Raw genomic sequence first — 21,927 nt, 5'->3', positions numbered from 1 at the left:
CCACTGATTGTCAGAATTTGCGATCTTGGGTGCATTTTTTTTCTGCATGAAAAATAACAAGAGCTTTGTTAAAGGCAGCCAGGCTCTAGGGCTTTACAGAAGTCAACATCCTTTAAAGTTTTTATTTAACCCTATGTACAAACATGCAAACGATGAACTGCTGGTTGGGACAGTTTGAGGGGATGTGATGTCTGCCTGTCAGTTGGTGGGATTTGTGCAAAGCAGCAGCACGTTCCAGCGCTGAGGACGCAGTGGAGGAGTTGGGGCTGCCCGGCAGCCCACTAAGGCGTGGTGTCCAGCTCCTGGGTGCCCATTACAGTCCTAACACCCTGCTGTGGCCAGTTTGGGCGAATCTAAAAATCAAGGTGGGGCTTCCTTGGTGGTGCAGTGGTTAAGAATCCTCCTGCCAATGCAGGGGACACGGGTTCGAGCCCTGGTCCAGGAGGATCCCACATGCCGCAGAGCAGCTAAGCCCGTGCACCACAACTACTGAGCCTGCGCTCTAGAGCCCGTGAGCCACAACTACTGAGCCCACGTGCCACAACTACTGAGCCCACGTGCCACAACTACTGAAGCCCGCGCACCTAGAGCCGGTGCTCCGCAACAAGAGAAGCCACTGCAGTGAGAAGCCCACGCTCCGCAATGAAGAGTAGCCCCCGCTCGCCGCAACTAGAGAAAGCCCGTGCGCAGCAACGAAGACCCAGTGCAGCCAAAAATAAATAAAATAAATTTTTTAATAAATAAAAATCAGGGTGGTGGAGGGGAGTGCCTTCGCCAGCCATCTTTTCTCATCTGCTGGTGTTTGTGTTGTTTTTTAAAGCTCCCTGGATGATTTCTAAATGTGAGAAGCACTCCTCTAAATAGGCCCTGAAACAGTTTGGGGTGATGCTGATGGACTAGTTGCTGTTCGTGTAAGGCATATACAAGATGCCTGGGACACGAAGAAACTCCTGCTTGGAGGAGCTGACAGTCTAACTGGGGAGACAGAACCTCACACAGTAGTGGGGCTAAACCTCAGTGCAGTAGCAACGAAGAGAAAAGAATGGGTAGAGCCTTCAGAAAGCTTCAGAAAGGAGATGGAGCTTGGGCATCAGGAGGACCTGGCCTTTAGATTTCCTCAGTACAACCCTAGACCAGTGCCTCTCCAACTCCAGTGCACTGTGAACCCTGGGGGTCTTGCCAGAGTGCAGGGTCTTTTGTGGGGCCTGAGGCTCTGTGCTTCTAGCAGGTTCCCAGGAGCTGTCCATCGGAGGATAGCACTCAGGATTTCTAGCCTTACGGCTCACCCCTTCCTTACACCTTCAACTCCTTCCGGGGCCATCCCCTATGATCTGTTTACTGATTGATTACAAAAAGCACTTCTCTTTCTCTTTGGAGGTAAAGTGTGGTCTTACCTGCCTCTTCTTTAGCAAATCATTTTTCTGGATGATTGTGCCATGTCAGGAAGGGCCTGTGCTGTCAGGAACCAGGATTTATACTCAGCCCCTGGCGGCACTGAAAAGGCCTCCCTGGCAGAGGCCAGCCTACTGGGTGTCTGAGTGACACTTGCAGCTTCTGATGGAGGGGATAATGTTCAAAAAGCCCGGTGGTAACACTTCAGCTCTTGACAGTGGAGTAGGTACTTGGCGTGAGCTCAGACTTGGGTCTGGTTTTCACTCAGGTTGGATTTCAATATTTTGATTGCTAGTGCTGTGTCCATCATCAGTTTGGGGGCATTTCCCTGATGGACCTCCCTACACCCTCCCCAGTCATGATTCATCTTTCAAAGCTCCCTCATCTTTCAAAGCTCCCAACAGGAAAGGTTTACAATCCCATGACATGACCAAAGCACAAGACTGCAGAAAAGCCACAGCAATTCCAGAGGGCTACAGGCCCCTGAGCTGCCCCCTCCCCTGCCAGCTGGCTGATCCCCCACCCCCACCAACAACCGAGGAGGGAGGGAGGAGAGGGGGAGGGAAAGAGAGAGGAAGAAAAGTATCTCCTGAGAACCCTGCTCCACTCCAGGGACCGCTCACCCCAGCCTGGCCTTGCTCCACACTTCCCTGCCTGAGCTCTCCAAAGAAGTTAAACTGTTTGCAGATGACATGACGCTATACGTAGAAAATCCTAAAGATGCTACCAGAAAACTAGAGCTCATCAATGAACTCAGTAAAGTTGCTGGATACAAAATTAATACATAGAAATCTGTTGCATTTCAATACACTACCAATGAAATATCTGAAAGAGAAATTGAGGAAACAATTCCATTTACCATTGCATCAAAAAGAATAAAATACCTAGGAATAAGCCTACCTAAGGAGGCAAAAGACCTGTACTCCAAAAACTGTAAGATGCTGATGAAAGAAACTGAAGACCGTATAAACAGATGGAAAGAATGGAGGTGGGGGAATCATGCTTGTGGTCTCCAGACTATACTACAAAGCTGCAATAATCGAAACAGTATGGTACTGGCACAAAAATATATGGATCAATGGAACAGGATAGAAAGCCGAGAAATAAACCCATTTGTGGTCAATTAATCTACAACAAAGGAGGCAAGAATGTACAGTGGAGAAAAAAATCTCTTCAATAAGTGTTGCTGGGAAAACTGGACAGCTACATGTAAAAGAATGAAATTACAAAACCTCACACTATATACAAAAATAAACTCAAAATGGATTAAAGACCTAAATGTAAGACTGGATACTATAAAACTCCTAGAGGAGAACAGGCAGAACACTGACATAAATCGCAGCAATATCTTTTTGGATCCATCTCCTAGAGTAATGGAAATAAAAATAAATGGGACCTAATTAAAAGCTTTTGCAAAGGAAACCATGAACAAAATGAAAAGACAATCTACAGACTGGGAGGAAATATTTGCAAATGATGTGACCGACAAGATTAATTTCCAAAATATACAAACAGCTCATATAGCTTAATATCAAAAATTAAATCAAAGAACCCCAATCAAAGAAAGTCATGGCTTCTTTATCTGAATGACGAAGATGTTCTTTCACACTTCTTAGAACCCAGATTAAAACATAAGTCCATCAGATAAATGGAAGCAATTTTAAAAATAAAAAGAGGGATAGAAATTTCATTTGTATATACATGGGGGAAAAGTGTTATTTTTTTTAAAGATCAGAATTTTGCAAATTTTATGGATGGTAAAAACTGTTCCATTTTCCATGTACTCCCTTAGGTTTACCAAATCAAACTCTCTACAATGAGTATGTCTAACACTGAGCTGTTTTAAATTCTTATTTTCCCGTCGTCAATGGCCAAGTGCAGAGGTCATCAGGAGGTCAACTCTAATCCACCCATGGACATGGCAGCCTTGACTACTGATGTTCAAGCTAGACACCATCAGCAGAACCACATCTCCTAACGTGGGTGAATTTCTACTAGTAATCATGGATGGAAACGGGGAAATCAAAGGATATTCTCTATTGAGAATCAAAGTTGTAGATCCCTATCATGGGTTCATTACTTTGAATGTTTGACCCAAAACACCTACATCTATTGCACCATGCCCAATTCTACTATCTTTATAAGATGCAGCCTTACAGTGAAAGAGAAACAGGTGCAACAGCAATATCTCATCCTCTCTGAAGCCCCTAGACTCAGAAGTTTTAAAGGCAAAAGAAAATCATACTTTTCCTGAACAAAAAGAGTAGAGGCATTTAAATTTAAATTTAAATTTGGAGTCTGTCCCATCCCTTAACTGTCACGTACACTCTTTCCACATAAGCCTGAGTTTAGGATGTGTTGTTCAGAGATTATATTGTGATGAATGAAGTATTTTTTTATTCTTTAAAAAATATTACTAATTTGTTAAAAAGTGATGGAGTGAGCATAATACTAAATTTCACGATTTTTTTTACTAGAATACTGAGATGGACCACCTTGAAGTCCAGTTTTTTCATAAGAGTCTTTATTCAGTGACAGCATTAACTTCCCTATAAAGCAAATAATCCCCACAAAAGAAATGTTAAAAATATGACTCATGCTCGCTGACTAAAAGAAAGCAAGGCAAACTGAGCAGTTAGATATCACTGTAATAAATTATATACATGAATCTTACTGCAGCATTGTTTATAATAGTGAAACTGGATGTCATCAAATATCTATCAAAGAAGGAATAATTAGACAAATCATGGTATAAAAAATAATTAGGAATTAAGAATGAAGGGAAGAAAGACTTATTGATAACAATTGAATAAAGCAAAGCTTTCACAGGGAAATAAAGGAACAAAAAACAATTCAGACTTCATTTCTGGTTCAGCATGTGAAGAATTTGGAAGTTGCCATTCTAACAACAAGTAAAAAACTAAACAAACTGAAAATCAGTAAATTTTGTTAGATCTATCAAAGAATTGAGGTCACAGGCAAATTGCCGGCCCCCAAATCAGAGAGACAGACAGGTAGGTACAAAGAATCTCATTTACTGAAGCAGAAATGTGCAAGCAGAAACCTCCATGGACACCAGGGAGGAAACCTGAACCGCGATTGACAAATTGCTGGAGGCTCAGTGCAGCAGGTGTAAGAGATACAAACTCTAGGGGGGCCCAGTGTTAGGGAGGGTCTTAGAACCTCACCCACTTTTGTGAGTCTTAGCTTCAGAATTCCTACCAGATTCTCACTCTGAAAAATTGGAGACAGTGTGCTGCATGTCCAGCAGGGGAACAAGAAACTGTTTTGAAATAGGCCCACAACATTTTATTCTTCTTAATGAAGCCTGCCCTCAAGAGAATCTATTTTACCAGACCCTAAACAACTTGGGATTTAACAGAACATAACTGACCTGAAGGAAGAGAAATACCAAAATCCAGCCCTCTCTAGAGAAACCATATGAATGTAATACATGTAAGAAAAGCAGTGGCTAGAGAGCAAACCCTCATCCAGACCAAAGAACTCATGCTACGTGCTCACGAGGCTCTGCTCCGTGTCATCTTCCCTCTGGACTTGGGTTGATGGAGCAGTCTCTATCTGGATACCGCCTTTGCCAGGGAAAGAGGAAAATCATGCACTGGTTCTGAAGGGTGTGCTCACATTTCTTTCCCTGTTCATCAACCCCTTTGCCGTGACTGGAGAAACAAAGGGCAGGGCTGTATAATCCTCCAGTGAGAGGAGAGCGACAGCAAAGTGCATTGAATGTGGGTGAATTGTAATCCAGTTCCATACCAGGCTTGAGATTTTTTGTTTTTGCAGTACGCAGTCCTTTTACTGTTGTGGCCTCTCCCGTTGCAGAGCACAGGCTCCGGACACGCAGGCTCAGTGGCCATGGCTCACGGGCCTAGCCACTCCACAGCATGTGGGATCTTCCCGGACCAGGGCACGAACCTGTGTCCCCTGCATCAGCAGGCGGACTCTCAACAGCTGCGCCACCAGGGAAGCCCCCAGGCTTAATATTTTGATGTTTATCTTAGGAGCAGTGGAAAACCACTGAGTACATTTTCCATTTTTAATAAATCACCCTGGCTGTAGTGAGAACAGCAGAGTGGATGTGGGGAGAAACATTAGGAGGTCATTTCAGTTTTTCAGATAGTACTTTAGACCAGGGCCCTGGCAGTGGAACTGGAGAGAAACCAATAGACTTAAAGACAGGAGGACCTAGTGCTGTGCAAATGGAAGCAGAGGTGAGTGAACATATGGCCCCAGGAGGGTGGAAGAAACACAGCAGACCTGGCGTCTCATGTCTCACCAGCTGCAGCTCCAGTCTTCTGGAAAGACAGCTAATCCATTCTCTGTTCTTAGGTTCCCTGTTTTCTCATAAATCACCCTTCTTGCTTAAAAAAAAAACCAAACAGCATGATCTAAATAAAGGAGGGAACAAATGGATTGATTAATAGGGTGACCTGACAATAAGTGACAGAATGACCAGGGCTATTAATTGACGTCTCCAAATGTTCAGAGTGAAGAGAAACTAGACTCGTCCAGAAGAAAACAGTCTCCCCGCTGAGCCTGCCTCACAGGGATCCCTCCCTTCCCCACCAACACATCAGGGGTCTCTGTTCTTCCAGGGAGCCATGACCAATTTCATCTGTGACAGAGAAAGGGAAGCAGAGAGGGAGGTGGATGATGGATGGACTCCATGGAACCTCCACACCATCCTCTCCTCCCCTCCATGTGGCCTCCCTCTATTTCCCTTTGAGAGCCCCAAACTTGACTTCAAGTGGGAGAACTTGGGAATCACAAATGCCCCAAAAGATTTCCTGGGGCAGCAGCAGCATTGGGCAAGCTCATAGGGACCTAGAGCTGGGGGTCTTCACAGGCACGGAAAGAGCTGATCCTCCTCTGCCCTGGGTGCTCTCAGCAGCCATGAAGGGGAAGGATTTAGATGCACAGCTGTGTGATTGTGGACTCAACTCAGCCCAGCTCTGCCATGGGAGAGTTGTGGCTATTTTCCACGGTGCTCATCGGCTGACTCAGCTGGAGAGACATGTTCTAAGACCCAACCACAGCATGTCGGAGCTGAGGGGGCTCCAGGAACTCATTTTCCCCAGTGCCTCTTCAGATGAGAAAGCAGAAGCCCAGAAAGGAGGAGGAATTCCTCAGGGCCACACGGTGGGTGGCAGAGCGGGACTGGAAGCTCACCTCCAGATGCTTCATCACACAAAACTTGTTCCCTTTCGGAGGCTCCTGGGTGATACCCACTACTCAGAACAACTAACAGTCCTGAGAACCCATAGCAGCATGTAGTAGGTGCTCAGTGGATGTTTGTTGACTGAATAAATGATTGTAACGGGACACAGAAACCAAGCCTTGAGGCTGGAAGGGGATCCCCAATCCTCCCTCTTTTTTTTTTTTTATTATTTTTTTACAAATTTATTTATTTATTTTTGGCTGCTGTTGGGTGTTCATTGCTGCGCACAGGCTTTCTCTAGTTGGGGCGAGCGGCGGCTACTCTTCGTTGCAGTGCGCTGGCTTCTCATTGCGGTGGCTTCTCTTGTTGCGGAGCACGGGCTCTAGGTGCGCAGGTGTCAGTCGTTGAGGCACGCGTGCTCCAGAGCGCAGGTGTCAGTAGTTGCGGGCTGCGGGCTCCAGAGCGCAGGCGTCAGTAGTTGTGGCTCGCGGGCTCTAGAGCGCAGGCTCAGTAGCGCACGGGCTTAATTGCTCCGCGGCATATGGGATCTTCCCGGCAGGGTCCGAACCCGTGTCCCCTAGCATTGGCAGGCGGATTCTTAACTACTGCGCCACCAGGGAAGTCTTGCTCATTTTTGGTGTTGGTGGGTGAAACGGGGCTTGGGAAGAGAAGAAATGCATCATGAATTCTTTTGTAAACAGAGGACAAAGGGGTGTGGGAGGAGGATGTGAGCAGGTACCTCCCAGGAAACTGAGCACAGAGGACGCAGCAGCTGCTCCCTCACCCCTGCTCTCTTCGTATCACCCTGTCTCCCACCCCACACAAAGGGTGAACAGCCAGCAAGTTTCCCGGAGAGGATAGTCACATGACCTCGACCTAGCCAATCAGTATGTTTCATCCTCCCTGGCCACCGTGATTGGCTCAGGGGTGGGCTAGTGACCAATCAGGGCGCAGGGTGGGGCCTTGTGCTGGAATCCTGGAGAAGAGAAGCTGTGTTTCGCTTGCCCAGCCCGCGGTAGCTGGAGGGGTCGCGAAGTCAGCCCGCAGCAGCTGGTGGGGACGCGAGGTCAGTCCGGGGCAGTTGGAGGGGACTTGACCTCAGCCTGTGGCAGTTGGTGGCCGTCTTGCTCCCATCAAGGTAGAGCCGCCTGTGAGGATGACACCAGTAAGCAGAACCCAGAGGCGGGGAGAGACCGTTTCTGCTGACGTCCGTGAGCTCCAGGTGCAGCCCTGCCGTAAACCGTCCACCTGTGGACTTAGTTACGTAAGTCATTCTCTCGTGCTTGTTTGTTAGCCTGTTTGAGCCACTTTGGGTTTTCTGTCCAGCTGGCTAAGTGGAGACGCTGGAACCGCAACTGTGTGGGTTTCGTCTAGCTTCACGGAAGAACTTCCAGATAACACTGGAGACTCCAGTTTAATCTGGAGATCCGAATGGATTCAAGCGGTATCTATTGGGGCCAGCTGTAAATTCTAGGATCACCCAAATTAGTCCTCACAGAATTAGTCCCATTAAGGTAGCAATCCATGTCCCCATTTAGAGGACAAGACGGGGGCTCAGAGAAGGGAGGTAACTGGGCTACAGTGAGGAAGTGTGGAGCCAGACAGAACCCCCAGATCCTGCTGCTTGAACTCTGGGGAAGCCACATGGTATGGCTTGTTCTTTAGACGGGGCTAAGGTACCCAGCAGTGCTTGGGCCAAAGTGACTCCACAGGCATTTTGATGGCTGGAGGCTTCTGGCCATGGTCGGGGTGGGGTGAGGTCCCTGAGGCTCTGAAGGCCCACGGTGTGCAGGCTCAGGGGACACAGAGAGGAGAAGGCAGAGGCCTGCCCCGGAGGTGTTCACAGACCAAATATGGACGGGCCAGACAGGCAGACAGGGTACCATAGCGCCTGAGCTGCTTTCACAGGTGAAGGGTGGGGGGCTTTTATTTCTCTATGGGACAAGGCTCTTAGCTTCACATTGAGTCCCATTAGGGACATAAATAGTGTCCCTTTTCATGTCCCTTCAGTAAAGAGGCCACCCCAAAACTTCCCCTCCCTTCCCCTTGTCAAGGCCTCCACACAGGCGAGCAGGGCTCTTTTAATGCAGTTCTGCAGACTTTTTGAGCTAAGGATTTAGAATAACGAGGCAAGGAGGGCCCTGCCCCACAGGAGGGCAGGGTGGGCAGGTGGTGATGAGTAACCTGTACAACCTCAGCTGACTGAAGTGTCAGCAGCAGCAAGAGAGCAACAGCCAAGCGCTGAGTGGGTGCAGAATAAGTGGATTAAATGTGTTCATCCAGCAGCCTCTGGGATGGTGGGCCCTGGAGCACAACTCTAAGTGTGGAAGAGGGAGGGTCCCCAGTGCCTGGACCCCCACCTTCTAGAAATCTGGGTTGAGATGTGACTTTGAAATCACAACACGGGTTCAAAGCTGGCTCCAACACTTGGGCCTCCGTTTTCTCATCTGTAAAATGGGAATATTGAAGTCTCTCCCTCTTAGGGTGGGGAGGGGATTAAATGGGATGACAGGTAGAGCACAGGGGCTGGCTGGGCTGAGCGTGCACCCAGGCACGCTGTTGTTGCTGCTAAACCACTGTCTTCCGGGCCAGGGTCGGCACACTTTTCCCGAAAGTTATTTCCCAGCCCTCTGCTGTTGTAGAGCAAACGCAGCTTCGGCAACAGGTTGTCCATGCTCTCACCCCTGATTGCTGAGATATAGATATTGGGTATGATTGTCACATAACACTGTTAGTTTTAGGCGTCCAGCATCATGATTTGATACAGGTACATATTATGAAATGATCACCACAGTAAGTTTAGTTACCATCACCACCACACACAGCTACAGATTATTTTTCTTGTGATGAGAACTTTGAAGATCTTCTCTCTTAGCAACTTTCACATACACAGCACAGTGATGTTGACCACAGTCACTTTGCTGTACATACATCCCCAGGGCCTGTGTATCTTACAGCTGGAAGTTTGTGCCTTTTGACCCTCTTCGCCCATTTCACCAGCCCCCTCAACACCCAGCCTCTGGTAATGGCCATCCTGTTCTCTGTTTCTATGAGTTTGGTTTATTTTTTCAACTCTGTGAGTGAGATAAGTATCTTTCTCTGTCTGACTTATTTCACTTAGCATAATGCCCTCAAGGTCCATCCTTGTTGCAAATGGCAAGATTTCCTTCTTTTTTATGGCTGAGTAAGATTCCATTATATATATAATTTATATATATATATATGTCACATTTTCTTAACCCATTCATGTGTCGATGGACACCTAGGTTGTTTCCATGTTACTGAACACAAGTCCATGTGCCCGATGCACAGTGAAGCCAAACAAACACCAGAGTGAAGCAGAGAAAGGTTTATTGTAGGGTCAGCAAGGAGACGAGTGGCTCATGACCCCCAAATCCCGAACTCCCCAAAGGGTTTCAGCAAAGCATTTTTAAAGGCCAGGTGAGGGGGGGGGGTCACAGGGTGTGTGGTCAGCTTGTACACGATTCTCTGATGGGTCGATGGTGAGGTGTCACAGGGGTTAACTTTATCAGTCCTTAGGTGCCAGTAGGTCTGGGGGCTCATGATCATCAAGTAGTTAATATTTTCCACTTGGTGGGGGTTTTAGCATCTGAAAAACTCAGGAAACATGCATGAGATACTATTATCTGGCTACTTCAGAGAGGAGCTACAGCAGAGAATATGGGGGAGGGGTCTGTCCCGGGAAGGCCCCATAGGGTCCTGCTCGGTTACATCCATATCTTGGTTATTGTAAATAATGCTGCAGTGAACTGCCTTCCACGTCCACTCCAGGCCTGCAGCCCTGCTGGCAGCATAAAGCCGGTCGTGAAGGACACAGGCAGTGGGGCCTGGGTGATAGCAGGGCTTCCCTGCTCCTTCTATGCGCCTCAGTGTCCTTGGCTGTAACAGAGTAACAGGGCCTCCAGGAAAACTCAAAAAGACCCTTCTCTGTGACCTTGGGCAGCCACTGCCCTCTTTGTGCCTCAGTGTCCTCGTCTGTAATGGAGAACTAGTAACAGGACCCCCTCCCAGAAGAGCGCGCTAAGACCAAGCTCTGAGACCTTGGGAGGACAGTGAACTCTCAGTGCCTCAGTGTTCTCATCTGCAGTAGAGAACTTGTAACAGGCCCCAGGGGGGCTCACTAAGAACCTGCTCTGTGATATTAGGCAGCCACTGCCCTCTCTGTGCCTCAGAGACCTCATGTATAATAAAGAACTTGTAACTGGGCTGCAGGAGGACTCACTAAGGCCCTGCTCTGTGATCTTGGGTGGCCCCTTCCCTCTCTCTGGCTCAGTGTCCTCATCTGTATTAAAGGACTAGTAACAGGCACTCCAGGAAGGCTCCCTAAATCCTGCTGTGTGACCTTTCGTGGCCCCTGCCCTCTCTGTGCCTCAGTGTCCTCATCTAGAATAGAGAACTAGTAACAGGGCCCCAGGAGGGCTCACTGAGAGCTGCTCTCATCAGCTGCCCCATCATTACAGAGGAAGGGGGAAGGAGGCCTGCTACAGGTACAGGATTACATCCCTCTACTCCCCACACCTTCTGAGCCGTTGTGCATGCAGTTCCACCAAACACACCTGTCCCCTGTTCCCCCAGGTCACATGGTGGTGGTGCTCCAAGGCCACCCCAGTCACCTGACCTCCCCTCCCGTCAGATGTATTCTCCTTCCTCCTTGAAGCCCTTGACATCACTGCCTTCTCATCTGGTTTATTTGGTCCCTCGTGGTCAGATGCCCAGGCTCCTCCCATGCCCCAAGCTCCCATGCCAGGACCAAGTACACAGCAGGTGCTCAATACAGGTTTAGGGCTGCAGGGAAGCCTCACTCACTCTCCTGCACAGGGATGCTCCTCAGGGGGAGGTCAACTCCAGCTCTTCAGCACGAAGGGCAAGCCTAGTCTGGTGGGTAGAGGGCTTGATCAGTGTGTGTGTGTGTGTGCGTGCGCGTGCGTGTGTGTGCGCGAGCACGAGTGGTCTCAAAGCTCCAGCTGCCGAAGATCTGCTGAAGGAAAGGGCAATCCCAGAAGAGCCCTGTTCCCTCCATACCCTGACCCGGGGGCTGCTTCCTGGGGATGAAGCTGTCCCCTGAACATCAGTGAGGAGGCACTGGGCAGGGGTGGGGGACGTGGGCACAGAGGCTGTGCAGTGACAGGGCATCCAGCCTGGACCCTGCCTCAGGGTGGCTGCCCAGCCCACCCTTGGTCTTAAACCAAGGGCCTCGAACTAGGGCTCAGGGGCAAGTCTAGATTTTTAAAATTAATTCTAACATTTAAAAACTAGAAGATTTCAGGCAAAAACCCAGGCTTCGAGCTTTGTTAGTTTGTTAGTTTTGATATGAAGTGAGAAGTTCTGGCCTCCTGGGTGACGTTCCTTCTGGGCAAAGCTCTTCTGGGGCTGAGTGGGAGCCCTATCTGGACGGAGCTTGTGTCCCCAGCTCATCACAGTCCCCACCACCCCCTAAGATTCCCCCGGGCCCAGGCATTCCCCCAGCCTCTCCTTGCCTGGCCCCTGGAGACATCTGAGTTTGCAGTCCTCCCTCCAGCCCTCACTGCTTCACAAGGCACTTGAGGACCACAGTCATGTGGAGCCTGCCCTGAACGCCGGGCGGACAGGATAAATGGGCTGAGAGTGTAGCCTTCAAAAGAGGGGTTCCTCGCATGTCCTCTGAAGGCAGCCAGGAAGGGGTGGGAGTGGGAGAGGCCCAGGGCCATGGGCTCTGGAAAGTGTCCCTTGGATGCCCTGTCTTCTGGCTCCAAAGCTGCCCCCTAACCTCTGCCCTTCTCCCACCCCTTCATGCATCGCTGCACCCAGGCTTTCTGCAAACCCTGGCCATGCCGAGGCCCGCTTCAAGGGTCAGCCCTGAAGGTCACAGCCACAGGCCCCCGGCCCTGCTTCTCCTCTGGCAGGTCCAGCAGCTGACTGTCGCTGTGGGGTGGCCACTGCCAGACCCCTTTACAGTGAGAGACGGAGGCTCCCAGGGCATAAGGGACTCTCCCAGGGTCACGCAGACTTAGAGCTTATAACCAAGGTCTGCTGGTCTCTCAGCTGGTCCTGAGAAGCAGACCATGTCCCGGGGCATCAGGTCATCCTCAGGCCGTGACAACCAGGAGAGGTGAATGCAGAACGGGTGAGTGGGTCACAGTGGGACGGGTGCCCCGGGCAGGCAGGGCCAGGGACAAGCCCTCAGAAGAGCAGGGTCTTGAAGGGTGAGGGCATTGCTGCTGGTGAGTAGAGGAGAGGGGCTCCTGCTGGAGGCCCAGTCATGTGAGGGCCTGCAGGTGTGATGCAGCGTGAGATTCAGGCTCCCGTGTTGAGGCGGGAGCAGCAGGAAGTGACAGGAGGTGACCCTGGGAGCCCCTGGACTCACCTCCTCCTGCCGTGACCTCCTCCTCTCTCTCCCCGCCTCCCCTCTGCCTGCCCCGAGACCCAGCCCCTGAGCCGTCTCCTCCTCCGCGTCCTGTGTTTCCATCCTGTCCAGTCTCAGCTCAGGCATGACAAGTGGATCCCACTGCTGAAGTGGTGACTGAGTTTCTCACTACGGAGGGGCACCGTCGTGACACGGCTTCCAAGTTAAAAAAAAATTAAAATTGAAGGAGGTGGGGGAGGAAGGTGCAACTGAGGTCAGCGCGGGAGCTTGAGACCCAGAGGAAGGGGGGCAGGGGGGCAGCAGACCGGGACTGAGGGCGTCTGTATGTTCACTAACCGGGGTCTTCAGGGCAGAGACAGTCATGCTCACTACACAGCCGCCTGGTGCCAGACACAGCTGGGCCCAGGGAGGCCAACCAGTAAACACGCGCTGACTTGACCCGCATTCACCCGTTTCCACTTTATTTTTTTTTTTTTGAATTTTTTTTTTAACTTCTTTATTGGAGTATAATTGCTTTGCAATGGTGTGTTAGTTTTTGCTTTATAACAAAGTGAATCAGTTACACATATACATATGTTTCCATATCTCTTCCCTCTTGCGACTCCCTCCCTCCCACCCTCTCTATCCCACCCCTCTAGGTGGTCACAAAGCACCGAGCTGATCACCCTGTGCTATGCGGCTGCTTCCCACTACCTATCTATTTTACGTTTGGTAGTGTATATATGTCCATGCCTCTCTCTCGCTTTGTCACAGCTTACCCTTCCCCTCCCCATATCCTCAAGTCCATTCTCTAGTAGGTCTCTGTCTTTATTCCTATCTTACCCCTAGGTTCTTCATGACATTTTTTTCCCTAAAATTCCATATATATGTGTTAGCATACGGTATTTGTCTTTCTCTTTTTGACTTACTTCACTCTGTATGACAAACTCTAGGTCTATCCACCTCATTACAAATAGCTCAATTTCATTTCTTTTTATGGCTGAGTAATATTCCATTGTATATATGTGCCACATCTTCTTTATCCATTCATCTGATGATGGACACTTAGGTTGCTTCCATGCCCTGGCTATTGTAAATAGAGCTGCAATGAACATTTTGGTACATGACTCTTTTTGAATTATGGTTTTCTCAGGGTATATGCCCAGTAGTGGGATTGCTGGGTCGTATGGTAGTTCTATTTGTAGTTTTTTAAGGAACCTCCATACTGTTCTCCATAGTGGCTGTACCAATTCACATTCCCACCAGCAGTGCAAGAGTGTTCCCTTTTCTCCACACCCTCTCCAGCATTTATTGTTTCTAGATTTTTTGATGATGGCCATTCTGACTGGTGTAAGATGATATCTCATTGTAGTTTTGATTTGCATTTCTCTAATGATTAATGATGTTGAGCATTCTTTCATGTGTTTCTTGGCAGTCTGTATATCTTCTTTGGAGAAATGTCTGTTTAGGTCTTCTGCCCATTTTTAGGTTGGGTTGTTTGTTTTTTTGTTATTGAGCTGCATGAGCTGCTGATAAATTTTGGAGATTAATCCTTTGTCAGTTGCTTCATTTGCAAATATTTTCTCCCATGCTGAGGGTTGTCTTTTGGTCTTGTTTATGGTTTCCTTTGCTGTGCAAAAGCTTTGAAGTTTCATTAGGTCCCATTTGTTTATTTTTGTTGTTATTTCCATTTCTCTAGGAGGTGGGTCAAAAGGGATCTTGCTGTGATTTACGTCATAGAGTGTTCTGCCTATGTTTTCCTCTAAGAGTTTTATAGTGTCTGGCCCTACATTTAGGTCTTTAATCCATTTTGAGCTTATTTTTGTGTATGGTGTTAGGGAGTGATCTAATCTCATACTTTTACATGTACCTGTCCAGTTTTCCCAGCACCATTTATTGAAGAGACTGTGCTTTCTCCACTGTACATTCCTGCCTCCTTTATCAAAGATAAGGTGACCATATGTGTGTGGGTTTATCTCTGGGCTTTCTGTCCTGTACCATTGATCTATCTTTCTGTTTTTGTGCCAGTACCATACTGTCTTGATTACCGTAGCTTTGTACTGTAGCCTGAAGTCAGGGAGCCTGATTCCTCCAGCTCCGTTTTTCGTTCTCAAGATTGCTTTGGCTATTCGGGGTATTTTGTGTTTCCATACAAATTGTAAAATTTTTTGTCCTAGTTCTGTGAAAAATGCCAGTGGTAGTTTGATAGGGATTGCATTGAATCTGTAGATTGCTTTGGGTAGTAGAGTCATTTTCACAATGTTGATTCTTCCAATTCAAGAACATGGTATATCTCTCCATCTATTTGTATCATCTTTAATTTCTTTCATCAGTGTCTTATAATTTTCTGCATACAAGTCTTTTGTCTCCTTAGGTAGGTTTATTCCTAGATATTTTATTCTTTTTGTTGAAATGGTAAATGGGAGTGTTTTCTTGATTTCACTTTCAGATTTTTCATCATTAGTGTATAGGAATGCCAGAGATTTCTGTGCATTAATTTTGTATCCTGTTACTATACCAAATTCATTGATTAGCTCTTGTAGTTTTCTGGTAGCATCTTTAGGATTCTCTATGTAGAGTATCATGTCATCTGCAAACAGTGACACCTTTACTTCTTCTTTTCCGATTTGGATTCCTTTTATTTCCTTTTCTTCTCTGATTGCTGTGGCTAAAACTTCCAAAACTATGTTGAATAAGAGTGGGCAACCTTGTCTTTTTCCTGATTTTAGTGGAAATGCTTTCAGTTTTTCACCATTGAGGACGATGTTGGCTTAAGGTTTGTCATATATGGTCTTTATTATGTTGAGGAAAGTTCCCTCTATGCCTACTTTCTGCAGGGTTTTTATCATAAATGGGTGTTGAATTTTGTCAAAAGCTTTCTCTGAATCTATTGAGATGATCATATGGTTTTTCTCCTTCAATTTGTTAATATGGTATGTCACGTTGACTGATTTGCCTATATTGAAGAATCCTTGCATTCCTGGAATAAACCCCACTTGGTCATGGTGTATGATCCTTTTAATGTGCTGTTGGATTCTGTTTGCTAGTATTTTGTTGAGGATTTTTTCATCTATGTTCATCAGTGATATTGGCCTGTAGTTTTCTTTCTTTGTGACATCCTTGTCTGGTTTTGGTATCAGGGTGATGGTGGCCTCGTAGAATGAGTTTGGGAGTTTTCCTCCCTCTGCTATATTTTGGAAGAGTTTGAGAAGGATAGGTTAGCTCTTCTCTAAATGTTTGATAGAATTCGCCTGTGAACCCATCTGGTCCTGGGCTTTTGTTTGTTGGAAGATTTTTAATCACAGTTTCAATTTCAGTGCTTGTGATTGGTCTGTTCATATTTTCTATTTCTTCCTGAATCAGTCTTGGCAGGATGTGCGTTTCTAAGAATTTGTCCATTTCTTCCAGGTGTCCATTTTATTGGCATAGAATTGCTTGTAGTAATTTCTCATGATCTTTAGTATTTCTGCAGTGTCAGTTGTTACTTCTCCTTTTTCATTTCTAATTCTATAGATTTGAGTCTTCTCCCTTTTTTTCTTGATGAGTCTGGCTAATGGTTTATCAATTTTGTTTATCTTCTCAAAGAACCAGCTTTTAGTTTTATTGATCTTTGCTATCGTTTCCTTCATTTCTTTTTCATTTATTTCTGATCTGATCTTTATGATTTCTTTCCTTCTGCTAACTTTGGGGGTTTTTTGTTCGTCTTTCTCTAAGTGCTTTAGGTGCAAGGTTACGTTGCTTATTCGAGATGTTTCCTGTTTCTTAAGGTAGGATTGTATTGCTATAAACTTCCCTCTTAGAACTGCTTTTGCTGCATCCCATAGTTTTTGGGTCGTCGTGTCTCCATTGTCATTTGTTTCTAGGTATTTTTTAATTTCCTATTTGATTTCTTCGGTGATCACTTCATTATTAAGTAGTGTATTGTTTAGCCTCCATGTGTTTGTATTTTTTACAGATCTTTTCCTGTAATTAATATCTAGTCTCATAGCATTGTGGTCGGAAAAGATACTTGAAACAATTTCAATTTTCTTAAGTTTACCAAGGCTTGATTTGTGACACAAGATATGATCTATCCTGGAGAATGTTCCATGAGCACTTGAGAAAAATGTGTATTCTGTTGTTTTTGGATGTAATGTCCTATAAATACCAATTAAGTCCATCTTGTTTAATGTATCATTTAAAGCTTGTGTTTCCTTATTTATTTTCATTTTGGATCATCTGTCCATTGGTGAAAGTGGGGTGTTAAAGTCCCTTACTATGAATATGTTACTGTCGATTTCCCCTTTTATGGCTGTTAGTATTTGCCTTATGTATTGAGGTGCTCCTATATTGGGTGCATAAATATTTACAATTGTTATATCTTCTTCTTGGATCGATCCCTCGATCATTATGTAGTGTCCTTCTTTGTCTCTTGTAATAGTCTTTATTTTAAAGTCTATTTTCTCTGATATGAGAATTGCTCCTCCAGCTTTCTTTTGGTTTCCATTTGCATGGAATATCTTTTTCCATCCCCTTACTTTAAGTCTGTATGTGTCTCTAGGTCTGAAGTGGGTCTCTTGTAGACAGCATACATATGGGTCTTGTTTTTGTATCCATTCAGCCAATCTGTGTCTTTTGGTTCGAGCATTTAGTCCATTTACATTTAAGGTAATTATCGATATGTATGTTCCTCTTCCCATTTTCTTAATTGTTTTGGGCTCGTTATTGTAGGTCTTTTCCTTCTCTTGTGTTTCTTGCCTAGAGAAGTTCCTTTAGCATTTGTTGTAAAGCTGGTTTGGTGGTGCTGAACTCTCTTAGCTTTTGCTTGTCTGTAAAGGTGTTAATTTCTCCATCAAATCTGAATGAGATCCTTGCTGGGTAGAGTAATCTTGGTTGCAGGTTTTTCTCCTTCATCACTTTAAATATGTCCTTCCGGGGCTTCCCTGGTGGCGCAGTGGTTGAGAGTCCGCCTGCCGATGCAAGGGACACGGGTTCGTGCCCTGGTCCAGGAAGATCCCACATGCCGCGGAGCGGCTAGGCCCGTGAGCCATGGCCGCTGAGCCTGCTAGTCCGGAGCCTGTGCTGTGCAACGGGAGAGGCCACAACAGTGAGAGGCCCATGTACCGCAGAAAAATATAAATAAATAAATAAATAAATAAATATGTCCTTCCAGTCCCTTCTGGCCTGCAAAGTTTCTGCTGAAAGATCAGCTGTTAACCTTATGGGGATTCCCTTGTGTGTTATTTGTTGTTTTTCCCTTGCTGCTTTTAATATGTTTTCTTTGTATTTAATTTTTGACAGTTTGATTAATATGTGTCTTGGCATATTTCTCCTTGGATTTATCCTGTATGGGACTCTCTGTGCTTCCTGGACTTGATTAACTATTTCCTTTCCCATATTGGGGAAGTTTTCCACCATAATCTCTTCAAATATTTTTCTCAGTCCCTTTCTTTTTCTCTTCTTCTTCTGGAACCCCTATAATTCGAATGTTGGTGCGTTTATTGTTGTCCCAGAGGTCTCTGAGACTGTCCTCAGGTCTTTTCATTCTTTTGTCTTTATTCTGCTCTGCAGTAGTTATTTCCACTATTTTATCTTCCAGGTCACTTATCCGTTCTTCTGCCTCAGTTATTCTGCTATTGATCCCATCTAGAGTATTTTTTTTTTTTTTTCCGGTACGCGGGCCTCTCACTGTTGTGGCCTCTCCCGCTGCAGAGCACAGGCTCCGGATGCGCAGGCCCAGCGGCCATGGCTCACGGGCCCAGCCGCTCCGCGGCATGTGGGATCCTCCCAGACTGGGGCACAAACCCGTGTCCCCTGCATCGGCAGGCGGACTCCCAACCACTGCGCCACCAGGGAAGCCCCATCTAGAGTATTTTTAATTTTATTTATTGTGTTGTTCATCGTTGCTTGTTTAATATTTAGTTCTTCTAGGTCCTTGTTAAATGTTTCTTGCATTTTGTCTATTCTATCTCCAAGATTTTGGATCATCTTTACTATCATTATTCTGAATTCTTTTTCAGGTAGACTGCCTATTTCCTCTTCATTTGTTAGGTCTGGTGGGTTTTTATCTTGCTCCTTCATCTGCTCTGTGTTTTTCTGTTTTCTCATTTTGCTTATCTTACTGTGTTTGGGGTCTCCTTTTTGCAGGCTGCAGGTTCATAGTTCCCATTGTTTTTGGTGTCTGTCCCCAGTGGCTAAAGTTGGTTCAGTGGGTTGTGTAGGCTTCCTGGTGGAGGGGACTAGTGCCTGTGTTCTGGTGGATGAGGCTGGATCTTGTCTTTCTGGTGGGCAGGTCCACGTCTGGTGGTGTGTTTTGGGGTGTCTGTGGCCTTATTATGATTTTAGGCAGCCTCTCTGCCAATGGGTGGGGTTGTGTTCCTGTCTTGCTAGTTGTTTGGCATAGGGTGTCCAGCACTGTAGCTTGCTGGTCGTTGAGTGAAGCTGGGTGCTAGTGTTGAGATGGAGATCTCTGGGAGATTTTCGCCATTTGATATTATGTGGAGCTGAGAGGTCTCTTATGGACCAGTGTCCTAAAGTTGGCTCTCCCACCTCAGAGGCACAGCACTGACTCCTGGCTGCAGCACCAAGAGCCTTTCATCCACCCGGCTCAGAATAAAAGGGAGAAAAAGTAGAAAGAAAGAATTAGTAGAACTAGAAGGAAAGGAAGAAAGAGAGAAAGAAAGAAAAGAAGGGAGGGATGGAGGGAGGAAGGAAGGAAGGAAGGAAAGAAGGAGGGAAGGAAGGAAAAAAGAAAGAAAGAATGTAAAATATAATAAAATAAAATTATTAAAATAAAAATTATTAAGAAAAAAACGGACGGATAGAACCCTAGGCCAAATGGTGGAAGCAAAGCTATACAGACAAAATCTCACACAGAGGCATACACATACACACTCACAAAAAGACGAAAAGGGGAGAAAATCATAAATCTTGCTCTCAAAGTCCACCTCCTCAGTTTGGGATGATTCGCTGTCTATTCATGTATTCCACAGATGCAGGTACATCAAGTTGATTGTGGAGCTTTAATCCGCTGCTCCTGAGGCTACTGGGAGAGATTTCCCTTTGTCTTCTTTGTTCGCACAGCTGCCGGGGCTCAGCTTTAGATTTGGCCCCGCCTCTGCGTGTAGGTCGCAGGAGGGCGTCTGTTCTTCGCTCAGACAGGACGGGGTTAAAGGAGCCGCTGATTCGGGGGCTCTGACTCACTCAGGCCGGGGGCGAGGGAGGGGCGCGGAGTGCGGGGCAAGCCTGCGGCAGCAGAGGCCAGCATGACGTTGCACCAGCCTGAGGCGCGCCGTGCGTTCTCCCGGGTAAGTTGTCCCTGGATCCCGGGACCCTGGCAGTGGCGGGCTGCACAGGCTCACCGCAAGGAGGGTGTGGATAGTGACCTGTGGTCGCACACAGGCTTGGTGGCGGCAGCAGCAGCCTTAGCGTCTTATGCCCGTCTCTGGGGTCCGCGCTTTTAGCCGCGGCTCGCGCCCGTCTCTGGAGCTCCTTTAAGCAGCGCTCTTAATCCCCTCTCCTCGCGCACCAGGAAACAATGAGGGAAGAAAAAGTCTCTTACCTCTTCGGCAGGTCCAGACATTTCCCCGGACTCCCTCCCGGCTAGCGGTGGCGTACTAACCCCCTTCAGGCTGTTTTCACGCCGCCAACCCCATTCCTCTCCCTGCGCTCCGACCGAAGCCCGAGCCTCAGGTCCCAGCCCCGCCCGCCCCGGCGGGTGAGCAGACAAGCCTCTCGGGCTGGTGAGTGCCGGTCGGCCCTGATCCTCTGTGCGGGAATCTCTCTGCTTTGCCCTCCGCAGCCTTGTTGCTGCGCTCTCCTGCGCGGCTCCAAAGCTTTCCCCCTCCGCCACCTGCAGTCTCCGCCAGTGAAGGGGCTTCCTATTGTGTGGAAAGCTTTCCTCCTTCACAGCTCCCTCCCACTGGTGCAGGTCCCGTCCCTATCCCTTTGTCTCTGTTTATTCTGTTTTCTTTTGCTCTACCCAAGTACGTGGGGGGTTTCTTGCCATTTGGGAGGTCTGAGGTCTTCTGCCAGCGTTCAGTAGGTGTTCTGTAGGAGTTGTTCCACGTGTAGATGTATTTCTGGTGTATCTGTGGGGAGGAAGGTGATCTCTGTGTCTTACTCTTCCGCCATCTTCCCCTCGTCCTCCACCCGTTTCCACTTTAAATCACTGGGATAGAATTTGCTAAACTCAACAGATGGTGACCCAGACTCAGGTTAATTAGGAAGAAAGGTGAAACCAAGGATTATAAATAAAAGCCACATACAGACTGGAGAGAAAACTAAGAATCCACACGGAAAACTAAGACTCTGCATCTGCAGCCCACTGTGGCCTCAGGGCCCTTGAACTGGCCATAGCCTCAGCTGGGAACTCTCTCCCTCTGCATCGCTTGCTCCCTAAACACCTCCAGGACTTCACTCCAACGTCTTGCCTGACTTTGTTTTTCTCCATGGAACATCTCACTGCCTGACTTGGCCTGTATTTTGCTGATTTTTCTCTGTCTCACGCCCCCAGGCTGTCTGCTGCATGAGAATGGAGACCAGGTGTCTGGAGCCTGCCCAGCACACAGTAAGGCCTCAGTGAACGTGCACTGGGTGTGTGGACGCTGAGGCCACAGACGAGAACGTTCCAGGCAGTGATGGTAAGAGCCGTTGATTCACTGCTTGCTGAGCCCCCTGTGTGCCCGCGCTGACCTGGGCAGCGGGCCCGGCACTGACGGAGGCGCTCAGTGAGCACACGGCCTGTTAGAAGGCCACGTGCTGTGGGGACATGCAGGACTCGGGGAAGTCAGGAGGGCAGGGTGGGGGGAAGAGAGATGGGAGACCAGGTCATGCGGGGCCTGTGGCCCCTGTGAGGGCCCTTCTTCTGCGTGCACAGCCGGGGGCCAGCCCTGAGCACTGTGCAGGAATGAAGTGGCTGAGGGCTGGGGAGGCTGTCCGTGTAGACTGTGCAGGCAGGAACGGCTCCTCTGAGGAGGTGACATTTGAGCTGAGCCTGAACAGACCGTGTTTCTACCTTCTGTAAACTTGGTGCTTT

At 47.5% G+C, this 21,927-nt stretch overlaps 1 long non-coding RNA gene across 3 annotated transcripts in view; it reads left to right on the top strand.

The window, feature by feature from the left end:
• Nucleotides 1–7,550: 7,550 nt before the first annotated feature.
• LOC115864551 (uncharacterized) overlaps nt 7,551–21,927 on the top strand; it is a 64,763-nt gene continuing 50,386 nt past the window's right edge. For all 3 annotated transcript variants that reach the window (XR_009562811.1, XR_004043999.2, XR_009562810.1), the window contains exons 1-2: nt 7,551–7,832; nt 21,406–21,532. This is a non-coding gene — a long non-coding RNA (uncharacterized lncRNA). The remainder of the gene's footprint in view (nt 7,833–21,405; nt 21,533–21,927) is intronic.

Source organism: Globicephala melas, chromosome 2, assembly GCF_963455315.2.
Source record: "Globicephala melas chromosome 2, mGloMel1.2, whole genome shotgun sequence".
NCBI classification, from domain to species: Eukaryota; Metazoa; Chordata; class Mammalia; order Artiodactyla; family Delphinidae; genus Globicephala; species Globicephala melas.
The sequence above is the reverse complement of the archived record's forward strand: the minus strand, read 5'-3'. Positions and strand labels throughout refer to the sequence as shown.